This window comes from Mastigoproctus giganteus, unplaced genomic scaffold, assembly GCF_048544385.1.
Source record: "Mastigoproctus giganteus isolate SK-2022 unplaced genomic scaffold, ASM4854438v1 scaffold_15, whole genome shotgun sequence".
Classification (NCBI taxonomy): domain Eukaryota; kingdom Metazoa; phylum Arthropoda; class Arachnida; order Uropygi; family Thelyphonidae; genus Mastigoproctus; species Mastigoproctus giganteus.
The window spans coordinates 1,728,398-1,742,524 of NW_028328292.1; the positions used below are offsets into that span (position 1 = coordinate 1,728,398).

The 14,127-nt window shown below is 36.6% G+C and overlaps 1 protein-coding gene across 1 annotated transcript in view; it reads left to right on the forward strand.

Annotated features, from left to right (window-relative positions):
- Positions 1-1,400: 1,400 nt before the first annotated feature.
- The window catches only part of LOC150074906 (CBP80/20-dependent translation initiation factor-like), a 68,853-nt gene continuing 56,126 nt past the window's right edge, over positions 1,401-14,127 (forward strand). Inside the window, exon 1 of the mRNA XM_090389351.1 lies at positions 1,401-1,590. The gene's annotated coding sequence lies outside the window, so the exon portion shown is untranslated. The remainder of the gene's footprint in view (positions 1,591-14,127) is intronic.

A 14,127-nucleotide genomic window follows, 5' to 3' on the forward strand; every position in this document is an offset into this window, starting at 1 on the left:
ACGATCTGCAGGTGAAAATGAGCAATGCGTGACAAAAAAAGCGAAGACCAATGAAGAAAATTATACGCTTCCGTAAGCACTTCACCTTTTCTTTTATTATGTTTCTATAGAATATGTATTTGTTATTTATAAATAAATGTTTCTTCTTGTAACTACAGTACATTTTTCTTATTCAAAAACACTTAACAAAAACAACTGAGGTGGTTTTTTGGGAGCTGGAACGGATTAATGGCATTTCAATTAATTTCAATGGGGAAAATTGCTTGGAGATACGAGCAAGGTTACGGAACGAATTAAACTCGTATGTCGAGGTACCACTGTATTTACTTAAGTTAATTGAATTATGGGAATAACATTAATTTCAGTAAAGTTATTACCAGTTAATCGTGCAAAGTGGCTTTGCCACTTATCACTCGTTTGGAAAGGACCGGGCTGGAATTCTATTGCTGACTTGAGGAATATTTCTAAAGGTCTCTTCAATATGGGCTATAGTTTACAATCTCAAGCGGAGATAGTGCACTTCCTTCCATTAGTTAGCCCGTGGTTTTCAGCCGCACAGTATGCAAATTGGCCCCTGAGCATATATTAACTTACATGGCATATTACACAGCGGAATAATGTTGTTTAAGTTAATGATGCTCCTGAAAAAATCAACCGGAATAAATTTACCAAATCACAAAAACGAGAAATGCGTTCTCCCCTGAAATAATAATGGGAAGAATCCAAGTCACGTGTTTTATTTGCTTAATTATTTCCCCAGAAATTTGGAGAGACCTGCACTTTTAGAAGTGTCACGTGTTGTTAGTTGCTATTGTAGTTTCAGTTTTTCGGCGACTGGCTTGAACTGTCAGTAGCAGTATTCAAATCACAGGTTCCTATTTGATCTGGTATGTATTTATACTGTTCTTGGTCTGCGTTGAAAGTCACAGAAATTTTAATTAAACTAATCGCGTTAAAAAAAATAGTGTGAAGTGTAATTTTCCTGTACTAATATGAAATTTTATATAAAATGTTTTTTTTTTTCTTCCCTTTCCACTAGATATTGTTTCGCAATCTTGTTATTTCCCACATTGAAATTTTTGATTTTTAAATTTAATGGATCGAGCGAAAAATTTTAAGATTATGGGGTATTTTCAATTTTGCGTAGGAATTTTATTCGCTTTGAATTTTTAGACATGACTGAGCTCATCTTAAAATAAGTCTGCATAGATATTATCTTTTTTATGCTCTATTTCTTATTTTTTATATTTAAACTTAATTTCGCATTATTTGACAATTTTATATATCCTTTCCGAAGTTGCGAATAACTTAGATGCAGCCACAGAGTAATAAGATTTCTTGCTACTCTGTAGATGCAGCGTTGATTTATCCTATCGCCAGGTAACTTCAGTCTATTTTTGTTTCAAATATGCCGAGCCTCTTACTATGAATACAGTGCTTTTCTTGAACTAATAGGTTTGAGGAGACATGTTATAGTTGTTAATTTTTTTAATCACTTTTTACGTGATGAGAAAGAAATTCGTTACCACAAATAAAGTACAGCTAATGAGTCCATAGAGAGCGTCTTCTTTGCAACATGAAGGTAACATGGTGAGCACTGCATTTGACTTAGAAAAAAAAAAAAAAAAAAAAAATATATATATATATATATATATATATATATATATATATATATAACATTTAAGAGATAGTATTTAAAGAGTAAAAACAGATAAGATATAAACAGGATAGGATATGGCAAACGCACCGAATCGCTCAAAGCAGCAGCAATGGATGCAAATGTAAGCATGCATATTATAAAAATATGACATGACAAGTAAAACTAAAGATGATGGTGGTACTAAATTTTTATTATATATACATATACACACACCCCTTTGGCATAGGAGATATACCCCTCTCTCTCCTCCATATGTCCCCCCCCCCTCTTTTTTTATTTAAGGTGTTTTAACTTTTTTGTTTTCCTGGAGTCGTATTTCACAGGTTAACATTTATCTTGTGTTTATGAGCATTGGAAAATGGCAAGTGACACCGACTGCATGTAGTCAACGGCGGTTCGTGGGTGAGCATACGGTATAATTCATGGATTATTTACCCGCAAATGTACGGTATGGCAGGAAAGTTTCAAGATGCACTCCAACAAACGAATCTTAGAGGAGGGGCAAAAAAGACCAAGCTTAGAATTTAAAAAAAAAAATGTTTCTTTTAGCGATTCATTCGCTTTTCCAATGGCATGCGCTTATCTTTACTCATTCAATTAATACAGTGCTTCTCAAACTTTTTTGGATCACCTTCCCCCTTAAAAAAAAAAAAAAAAACAAAAAGCCCTCGCCAGGGTTTTTTTTTTAGCCTACCAATATAAAGTGAAGCTAAATAACTGAAATGAATATTTGTCTGTTTGACTCCACAAACGTAAACGCAGCCCTGCATATATGTGTGTGAATTATAAAGAAAACTATTTACTGCACTTTATTCCTTCTTCATAAAAAAATTACGACTATATTAGCATTAGCATTAGCAGAGGCATATGATGCAAGAAAGCAAGCTTATTCAGCATCAGCCAAAAAAAACAAAAAAAAAAAAACCCACTCCCATTTCACCCCTCCGTTCGTTCGAAATACCTGTCCAGTTGAGCTTTAAATTTGTTTAGGCTATCAACTTCAACAACCAGTGATGGAAGTCGGTTCCACCAACCAACCACCCGCTGGCCAAAGGCAAATTTCCGCACATCTATCCAACATCTGTCCTTCCTCAATTTGAATTTATGCCCTCTGAGGTGATTATTCTGAGAAAGATGAAGAATCCCATTGGCATTGAGCATGCTCAAACCATTCAAAGCCTTATACACCTCTATCAGATCACCTCGCCGGTGCCTAGTCTCCAGACTCTGTAATTTGCAAAACTTAAGCCTTTCTTCGTAAGAGCAACCCTTTGTTCCATTTACTAATCTTGTTGCCCTTCTCTGTACCCGTTCCAGCAGCTCTACATCCTTCTTGAAATGAGGCCTCCAGACCTGTATACAGTACTCAAGATGTGGCCTTACCATTGCCTTATACAAGGGAATAATCACCTCCTTATCCCTGCTAGAAAAATTCCTGTATATCATTGACATGACACCATGAGCTACTCTTGCAGCTCGTCTGCACTGCTCAGAGAACTTCATATCTGCCTGCACAATTACCCCAGGTCCTTTTCATTCTCCACCACTGTCAGTGTAGTACCGCAGAGTTGATACGTTGCTATGGGAAACAGTAACCCCAGAGCAACGTATCAACTCTGCGGTACTACACTGACAGTGGTGGAGAATGAAAAGGACCTGGGGGTAATTGTGCAGGCAGATATGAAGTTCTCTGAGCAGTGCAGACGAGCTGCAAGAGTAGCTCATGGTGTCTTGTCAATGATATACAGGAATTTTTCTAGCAGGGATAAGGAGGTGATTATTCCCTTGTATAAGGCAATGGTAAGGCCACATCTTGAGTACTGTATACAGGTCTGGAGGCCTCATTTCAAGAAGGATGTAGAGCTGCTGGAACGGGTACAGAGAAGGGCAACAAGATTAGTAAATGGAACAAAGTCAGTTATAGATAAATTTATATATAAAAAGTTATATATAAATAAAGTCAGTTATAGTCACTTAAATTAAGTCATAAAAATTAAAGTAATTCCATAAATAAGTCATATTAATGGAAATAGTTAATTATATTTTAATATTTAATGCAATGGATGAACTTGGTGGAGATTTATTAGGTTTAATATCTCTTAGTAGAAGTCATAAATTGCCATAAATGTTTAACAACATTCAGACAATTCCTTTGTTTTGTCAGCAATTGAGATACAGCACTGCAACTGGTTTCGACTAGATATGATGTTGGAAAAGAAATAAGTAATTTTTTTACAATTCCCACAGTGCAGGTCAGGGATTTTCTTTTGTAACCAAAATTCCTGATATGAATTTCGAAATTTTTGGTTTCAGTTCAGCTTTATTTTGTAACTTAATCAATTCTTCTACAAAATGTTCACCATCGTCATTATTTAAAAAAGGATTTATAACCCAATCTAGAATTATCAAATTAAGGAGATCTTCAAACCTTTCCTGCATATCTCTGTGCAACATTTCTAGATGAATACAAAAAGTTAGTTTCATCAGCTATTTTTCCTTTTTTCTCTATTTCCAACAGATTTGGAAATTGATACAATTCACGTCGTCCTACGTTGTGCATAAAAAGCTTTAATTTTGAAATAAATGCTGAAATTTGAGTTTTCGTCTTAACAGTTACATCTTGTCCTTGTAAATGTAAGTTCATTGAGTTGAATCTAGTAAATAAATCTGCAAGATAAGCAATATCAGTTTTCATTTTCTTGAGGTCATTACTAAGCACATCTGTGCACATCTAAGGTCGTTGTTCCGATCTTAAAAAAACTCGACAACAGTATTTTAGAGTTCATAAAATCTGTTGAGACAGTTGCCTTTTGACAGCCACCGAACCTCTGAGTGAAGTAGCACTCGTTCAAAATCTTCACTGTTTTGATCGCAAAGCTTTCGAAATATACGATCATTCAAGGAATGTGCTTTAATTTTGTTTATAGCAGTAATAACAGTTTGTAGAGAATTATGCAGTTGATCAAGTTTTTTCGCAACTAAATGCTGATGGTGAATGACACAGTGGACAGTAATGATATTTGGCACAGCATTTTTTAAATAAGCCATAAAACCCTTGTAACGGCCAATCATTGATGGTGCTCCATCTGCCCCTGTTGCCCCCTTACATGCCTAATGCCCCCATGGATAATTCAAATGTCCCCCAGGGGGTGATATTGCCCACTTTGAGAAGCACTGAATTAATAAAAGGTAAATATTAATCGCTAACCAGTAAAATGCTTGGCACCTTAAATTGCTTATGAATTTTTCATTGAGTGGAAGTTCCAAAGCAGTTTGGATAGGAATAAACATTTAATTTTTTTATTTTATTTCAACATAAAAGTTACTGTGTTGTCGTAGTTATAAAATAAGGAAATGTAAATAACATAATTGGGTATTAGGTACATCAAAATAATTCCTTTAATTATTTGTTTTGATGATGTAGTAGTTTTTTGTTCATCTTGCAATACATAATTTAATATTATTATTAGCCATATGGTGCAAAGAAGCCTGAGGCTTATGTTGCACCAACCAAAAAAAGAGAGGAATTGCCAAGACAGAGAAGAATGATGTCCAGTTCAGGACCCTGGGTGTGCAAGCCCATACTCACTCACCAGGTGTGAGCCCCTGGGGTGATATATACAGGGTGTTTCAAAAGTGATAGTCAATAATTTAAAGGTGAACTGTACAGACTACAATATGCAAAAAAGCCTAGTAAACATGGGTTCTTAAGTGAATTGTTTTCGAGATATTGCACCTTTCTAGTTGGGCTCCACCACTAACAAGGTGAACTGTACAGAGTTGGGATCCACCACTGACTTGTTTGTTTAGGTTATGTGCATTCTTTCCCTTTCCTCTCTCTCAATGCTCTGAGACGTAGCAGGCATACTAGTACTCGTCAAAGGATAGTCAACATGGAAGGAGGTTACAGCAACAAAGAGTATGTGGACATACACTTCATGTATGGTAAAGCCAACGGCAGTGCACTTGAGGCTGCACGTTTGTACCAAGAAGCATTTCCCTGCCGAAGGCAGCCCAACAGGCGCACATTCATCAGGGTACATTAATGCCTTAAGAGAACATGGGCACTTTGCACATGGAGTACGAGCAGGTAGGCCCAGAAGCATAACACCTGATGTTGAGGAAAGGGTGTTAGAACATCATGTAACATCTGTAAAATCCTGTGGTGTTGAAACCAAAAATTAAAAATGTATTATCTTATGTTTAATAAAACCACTCTTAGCGTATTCACAGCTTTTTGCTAAACTAGTGCTCCCATATTCAGTGGTGGCTCTTAACAGAAAATGTGCATTATCTCAAACAATTCATTTGTGGCCTGATGTTCACTGGGACTTTTTTGTTTATTTTAGTTTGTACTTTTCACCTTTAAATTATTTACCATTGTTTTTGAAACACTGTGTATACATACACTGATATAGATTCTTTGTGTCCAGTGAGTTCTTTTCCTTTGCTCCACTGAACATTCACTGAAAGAAAAATGTTTAATGTGAGCATTTGCATAGTTCCCAACACAGATGTTAAAAAATTAACAGACAGTTTGGAGCTTTATTCCTTGAACTGGACTTGCTGAAGAATGTACAACCACTTGTGATGAAGCTTTATCTTCCAGCCTAAGTGAGATTGATATCAGAAGTGCAGCTATAAATTTTGCAGTCTCCTGTGTAATTTCCAAATAGATTCCCACAGGACCTTTAACAACCATACTGTATCAACTGTTAGTCCCTCCTCCACAGTAGTTTTGCTGACTATTAAAGTTCTTGTGCTATGGTTTTATTTAGAATAGCACACTGACTAAACATTTATTTTATTTATTTCAATTTCTCTCTTTTAAATACTTAGTGGCTTCAGCTTGTCCCAAATTGAAACTGACATACCTAATTAAATAATTATGAGTAGTGTAAAAGAAGTTTTGGCTTCTAATTATAACTTTTGTTATAAGTTCAGAAATATCTGTTAAGAATGGACTTATCACTTATTGGAAACAACCTTTCTTTCACATAATCAGCAGATTGCTTTTAAATGAACAACGATTTGATTAATACTTTTCTATCCCCCTTCAATTTGTAAAATTTTCTTAAAGGTTTACTGTGGGCTTTAGACCCAATACATGTAAGTTACTCAGTGAATCCATAAAAAATGTTTCTAGAATTTTTGGAGTAATTTCTTCAAAAAGTAAGTATGATATGAGTGCTTTATGTAGTTTGAGGATTGTTTCCACTGTATTTTCCAAGGAAATCTAGCTTGGTTGCTGGTATATTGTTTAATGGCACAAGGGCTGCTAAGTCCATATTGTGCCTATCTAGCTTTCCTTTGACTGTGAAAGAATAACTTGCATTCATATGCTGGCATCTGAGGACTTTCAGTTCTGACAGTGCTGAAATAGCAAAATATTCTAACTTCAACATGAAAATAGTCTAACTTCAACATAATTGAGAGTATATGAGAAGGAGATGTGCATTGTATTATGTAGCACGTGTGCTAAACATCCAATTCCTTCCAAAATTTTGTTTATACCTAAGTTTTGTGGTGAAGACGTTTGCTAGAATTTGTCTGCTTTATCTCTGAAATAAGCAGCACTTTTTCCTAATTTCCTAAGTTAATACCTAAATTTTGTAAAGCATTCTTGCAAAATTCCATTCCTATTTAAAAAGTTTCATTAGGCAATGAACTTATTTCAACGATTTTACTTGCAGTACCTTTTTTATAGCCAATTTGAAGTATTAATGAGAGAATGTTCATGGCATTATGGTTGCTTAATCACTGTCTCTGATTATCTGCTTAACAAGTGTGTTGAAGCTAACACATTTTTTATGATTACTGTTGACTTACTTCTGGTACAAGAAACTTTTATTAGTGATGTTAGGATCAGAAAGTACAGTCCAGCATAGTTAGTGAATACAATTAGTGGAAGTGAGAGTGACTGTCTGAGCTGCTATCACCCTTTGTTTCTTCATGTGAATTGGCTTTCACAAAAAAACAAGTCTACAGAACTTGAATGCTACTACAGTGACTGCTTAGATCATTTATATGGACAGGCCAACTCTGGTGCTACTGCTACATTCAAGCATTTTATTAAATAAATCAAATTAAACAAAAATAATGAAACTACAATAAAATTCAAATTCATTTAAATAGGAACTGTTCAGCTGCTGTTTAAGCAAATTGGGAACTCAACAAAGTCGGGTTTTTTTTTTTTTTTTTTTTTTTGCTAAAGCAAACTAGAACTTTAAATAGTTTATACAGGATTGTTTTGTTTATTGTACTATTTCTGTGCAATTTTTTTTTTTAAGCTTCAAATTTTTTATACTAACAATGTCATTACTTTATTTTTGTTGGCAACATTGACTACTTTCCACAGCTGTCCTGCAGTTCAGAGATAATTTTCGATAACAGGGTGGTTCCTTAGGCATAGCCTCATCCGTTTAAACCCATGTCATCCGATTTAAACCCATGCGATTTTTATCTATGGGGTTATCTCAAAAACTGAGTGTTTTAGAAGAATTTATGAACCATTCCTGTGCTGAAGGAATTGACTGAAGATAATTTTTACCATCTCAGAAGAAATGTTAGAGCACATTCTTTGCAATTTCATACTGCAACAAAGTATTGATAAATGTGGAGGATACATGTTGTGGCATGAGTTTTTTTTTAACAACACCCCTAAATATACATTCTGGTATTAATTTCTGTTTCTAAGCAGTTTTTTTGTTCTTGAAATGAATAAAAAAAAAAAAAAAATCTCCCTGTATTTTGAGCACCCAGCTGGAACTAGTTAACTATTTTTATAAACTTCCCAAGAATTCTTTTCATCATCAAAGCTTAGGGAAAACCATTTTCTTCCCTGTTTTTATCATTTGAGATACTCTATGCACATGGCCAGTCACAGCTGATTTTGACCAGATGATATTCTCTTTGTTGCCAACAGTTGCATGACTGGTTTGTCAGTGCTGGTACTATGATCAGAGGCCCAGTGCAGATATGAGGAAGATATAAGGAACTGCCCCAGGCATGAGAAATATATGTACGTTTCCAACACTAATATTTACTACAACAGTGATGTCATGTATGTTAAAGGGACAATCAGTCATGATTAGCTGTTTATTGTGCTCACTAATTCAACCATGGAAGTTAATTGCACATGTACACTCAGGTTTACCTGCTAATTCCAGGTCCAGATTTTACCAACTTGTTAGGCTGTGAGAAAATTTTGAAGCAAAAAAAAAAAAAAAAAAATTCATAGCCAATATGATGAAATGCAACCTAATTTTAAAAATATATCATATAACTTTGGCAAAAATTGGATGCATCTTTAGATAGCTGGCTTTGGCAAAAATTTGATGAATTTTATAAAGTGCAGTAAAAAGGAAACTAATTCAGTTTTGGCAGTAATATAGTTTATATATTTGACTTCCTGATTATGTTCTCTGATCACTTATACTGTATAGTCAGTTTTGCTATAATGCACATTCTAACGATGCAAATTTGCCCAAGTGTGACTGATGTATTAGGGAACAAAGAGTAATGCAATTTTTGAATTGGCTCATGTGCAATTTGTCTGATAACACAGGTGAATGCAAAACCTGGCACTAAGTTGAATGTAGTGACCTGTGCAGGAATGCATACAAAGCTACAAAGCTTAAAAACCATCAAACGTATGATGGCTATATTTCATTTACTGTAGTTGTATTGGTCGTTGACACTGTCATTTGTTGTATTCACAAGATAACAGGTGATATTGTAGGCAGACATTTTCAGGAGCTCACATTTTTCTGTTCAAACAGAAATTGTGAGGCAGGACAGTGCAAACAGAGGGGCACATTTCTGGAGGTCACTATCATAAAACAAAAACAACTTGCAGTTCCTGGTTTATTGGGCTTTTTTGTTAGTGCAGTCTATGTGGGTAGCACAATGGTATTGTCACCATCTTCCCCACACTGGATGGAAAAGGCCTGGGTTGAAATTCTTGAGTGATGCGAGGAACTTTAATGGTCTTCTTTCACTTTGACTGAGTTAGTGTGTCTCAGGCGTAGACAACAACACCCCCCTCCCCCATAAACTTGGTTTTTTCATCCAGCAAAACAGGCAAATTGACCAGAGAACACATGCAATTTACAGACCCAAAATATGGGTAGGTGTAATCGATTATAGGTGACCCTAATAAATAATAATAATTATTACTTTTTTTTTTGTTAGTGCAATATAATTATAAATGAATAGTAAACTCTTGTCTTATTGCATTTATGATTAAAAACCAATAGTTGGAATTCTCTGGGTTTTTACATAATTATGGTGAAATCTTCACTCATTTAAAAAATATAAAATAGATTTTCAGAATCTTCTCTTCATTCCTATTTTTTAAGCTTCATAAACTTGTTAATCTGTATCTCACTAGTGCAATTTGTGTGTGCTGTGTTTGTCGTTATTGATTGCTTATCTTTTCTTTACTGTTAAAATTTATAGTAAAAAAAATCTAAACTGAAATATCAGTTAGTATGCATATATTACAGTATTAATTAGGCTATATATGTAAGCATACATAGTCTCCAACCAATACAAGGTATCTTGTCAAGATAAAGTGCTATATTTACTCTAATATTTATTTATTAGAAGTTTCAGGTGTCTAGGCCTGTGTTTTACTTAACCAGACTGATATTTTATTTTTTTATTTTAGTGCTCTGCCCTTATCTCTATTTTTTCCATAAGCCCTGTTTTTAATGCACGAAATACCATAATGCTGAGATTTTTAGAAACATGTGTACCTTGTTAAAGCAGAACTGACTTTATTGTACAATAAATTTATATCGTTAATCATGAAGTTTTTTTTTTCCACAATCTCTCTCTCAAGGTGATTTCCTCTTGTCACTGAAAGTTAGAGGCACAAATTACAAAGCTGTTCATGATGCACAGACCTAAAACTAGTCTGGCTGATTTAATAGTAACAGTATTCACCACATAATGCAAGGAAACTAGAGGCTTTTGTTGCACTAGCCAACTAAAAAAAGAAAAGCAATTTTTGGCCACTAGTTCTGGAACCCTTGACAACAGTGAAAATTACACCCTCATTCACTTTACTAACCCCCTCTCAGAGCCTTATAAATCTTGAACAGGTTACTTCTGAGGTGGTGCCTCCGTGGCCAGGTGGACAGGAGCAGCAGTGCGTAGCACACGCTTCTTGATTAGACCGGGATTCGAGCCCTTGACCACCAAATACAGAGGATGTGGAAAAGTCAGGGAATGACCACTGCATATCCCTGGAACAATATGGATTTATTGCTAATGCTCCTAAAAAAAAACCAAATAACTTCTGAGGTGCCTGGTTGCCAAGCTCTGTAAGTCATTTAATCAATCTTTGTTTATACAATTGCCATTTTGCCAATCTCATCATGCAAGTTTGGACCCTTTCAAGAAGCTCAGTGCCTTTTTTTTTTTAGATGAAGTCCCCATACTTGAACACAGTATTCCAAATGTGACCTTACAGTTGCCTTATAGAGTGGGATTATGACCTTCCTATCCCTACAGGATCGATGTTTGATAAATCATCGATAGGACACCATGGGCTTTCCTGGCTGCCTGTTTACACTACTCAGAAAACTTCATAACTCTCAGCTCCCTTTCTTTCTCCACTGTTTAAGTATAAATTTACTTTGAGGTTGCTATTTCCCAAGTGTAAGACTTCATTTTGCTGCATTAAAATGTAGCTGCCACTTTTCTGACTACTTTCTAAGTCTGTTCAAGTCGTCCTGTAGGAGCATTGCCTGGCAATGATCATTAATGACCCTACCAATCTTTACGTCATCTGCAAAGTTTGACATCATGTCGTCGATCTCTTTTATGAGAATGAGAAACAGTAGTCAAAGAGTAATCCTTGGGGTAACCACCTCTGAAGATGATCCATTAATCACAGCCTTCTGCCCTGCAACCACCCATCTTAGAATCTTTCCACTAATCACAACATATTCCAGTTTATACAGTAACCTTTCATGAGGAACTGAGTCAAATGCCTTGCTAAAATCCATATAAACTGTGTCAAAATTGTTCCCTATATCCAGCTCACTAGTAACTATGTTAAAATAACTGACATGATTTTCCTTTAACCAAGCCATGTTGTGTGTCCTTCAGAATGCCACATTTATCTAAATTTCCCTGAATTGCACTCTTAATCATTGTCTTTAAGATTTTCCCTACCACCAAAGTCAGACTAACTGGTCTGTAGTTACAGATTTCACCCTTAGAACCATCTTTATGTATTGGTGCTTCTGCAATCCAAAGGAATCTCTTGAGTCCAATGATGGCCTGATAATTAAACTCAATGGTTTCTTCTGAGAATGGTATAATGATCAACTTTCTTAGAACTTTGTTTATTCACATACGTGCAAAATTTCTCGTCTCAATTTTTTACACTCTTGTGCTCTCATACACAGCCTTTCCTCTCTAAACTTATTTGTACCTGTTGCAGTACTTTGTCACTAACTATCCCATCCTACATATTTCTGCTCTGTCTAACCAGCTACCTTCACATTCATCCATTTTGGCAGCCGCCTCCTGTGATTTTTTTGCTTTAAAGGTATTTCATAATTCAAATGTATTTGTCCTCGCTCTACAATCCTTTCTCTGGCTCATTGAAGGCCTGAGAAAGGAAGACAGCTTGCAGAAGGGAGGTCTGCAAAGGTGAATCCCACATCTGGAAAGCCAAATGTCAGCTGCACCAGACCAAAGGTGGTATACAGGTGCAAGGAAACTTTGACAGATTCAGTGCCCTGAAGAGGATGCCTGCACAGTTCTCATTTTTGGTTTACCAGGAAGATGGGAGTAAGGCGATGTTGTGAAAAGGCTTAAATTGTGGTTGGACTCCCAACCAAGGTGTGGCGGTGTTGATCTGTCCCCCCCCATATTTCAGTTTCTAGAGAGAAGAGATCTGTGTGTGTGAAGGCTGCCTGTGCAAATGGGGAGAGTGCTGCTCATCTATGTGGGAGGGAGTGAAGGGTCGTCAGCATGATGCTTCTGAATGGATGGTAATTTTCAGTGGTATAGCACATGCACCCGGTTCTTGAGGGTGCCACAAACACAGGATGAACTGTTGGTGAGGCCCAGGTCTGCAAGCTTCTGTTATCCCATGAGAAGATAAGTAGCATAGAGACCCAGTGAAAACCAAGGGGGTGGCTGCAGGAAGGTGATGGTGACTTCAGGAATGAACCTCTTTGTAGCCAACCCTTTAAAGGGTGGTATTCCAGTCATCTTGCCAAATTTGAATGAGGCGAGTATAATTCTTCTTTTGTCCAATTATTGGTTGGGTTCAGTGTGAAATATAGCATTGTTGCTGGAAGAGATTTACTGAACCAGTAACAGAGGCCCCTTCCCCTGCAATGGCTCTGAGCTGAAGTGGCATGGCCCCAGCCAGTACTTGAAGGGCAGGTGTATCCTTGGTGCAGCAAGTTCAGGTGATGGCAAATAGAATGTGCAGCTAGATGGAATCAAGCTTCCTTTTGTTTTTATTGATAATAGCCTTGTGAAACCAAATATCGGCACTATAGCATACCTCCGGAATGAAAGTAGCCTAATAGATGGTGGCCAAGGCAGTGCTTTAGTCCCCAATTGCATTTGAAAATCCTAACAATTAATGAGGATTGCTTATCTTTCCAGCCAAGTCGACAAGGTGAGGATAAAATGGAAGTTTATCGTCAATGATCACACCGAGAAACTTGAGCTTCTTTACCAGTTTAATGGGTTGGTTATTAAGGTGTACGATTGGTGATCTTCTGGGACTCTAGGTTCCTTTAATCAGAAGGGCTTGCATTTGCTTGGTTGAAATTTGCAATTTGTGAAGATACAACCATGTCTGGATTTGTGTTAAGGCAGATGTTGATTTTGCATCTAGCTGTGCTCTGGTGGAGTGCTCTACTTCCAGATTTAGTAGTTCATCTAGGACAACTGTACAAAACAGAGGGGCTGGGGCAGCCCTGGAGACGTGATGATGTAATATTTCTTTGTGGCAGTGATATTTCTTGGAGGCAGTGATAAAGATTTAAGGGAATCCCAGCCTGCCGAAGATGCCTCAGGATGCTCGGCTATTAAATGGTATTGAATGCCCCACTGAAGTCAATGGAGATTGCTAATAAGAACTTCTGGTCCATGGCAGTGGACCTCAGCTGTTAGAGTAGAGGGCATCCTTGCACAGGATCCCTTTCTGAAGACATATTGTTGATTTGACCCCAAGTTTGCAGCGAGGTAATTTTGGTGTGTTCTTTCATAAGGTAAATGTTTAAAGATCTTACAGAGTACAGGTAAGAGTGCTATGGGCCAATAGGAATTGAAGCTGTTAACAGCTTGTCTGGGCCCTTCAGGATAAGGCTGAGGGAGGCTCTCTTCCAGAGAGTAGGAAATGTTGCTTATTCAAGGAATTTGTTGAAGAGGACCAAGGGGCAGTCAGGGTGGATGGTGAAGAGCTTTTTTACCACTTCAAAGTCAGT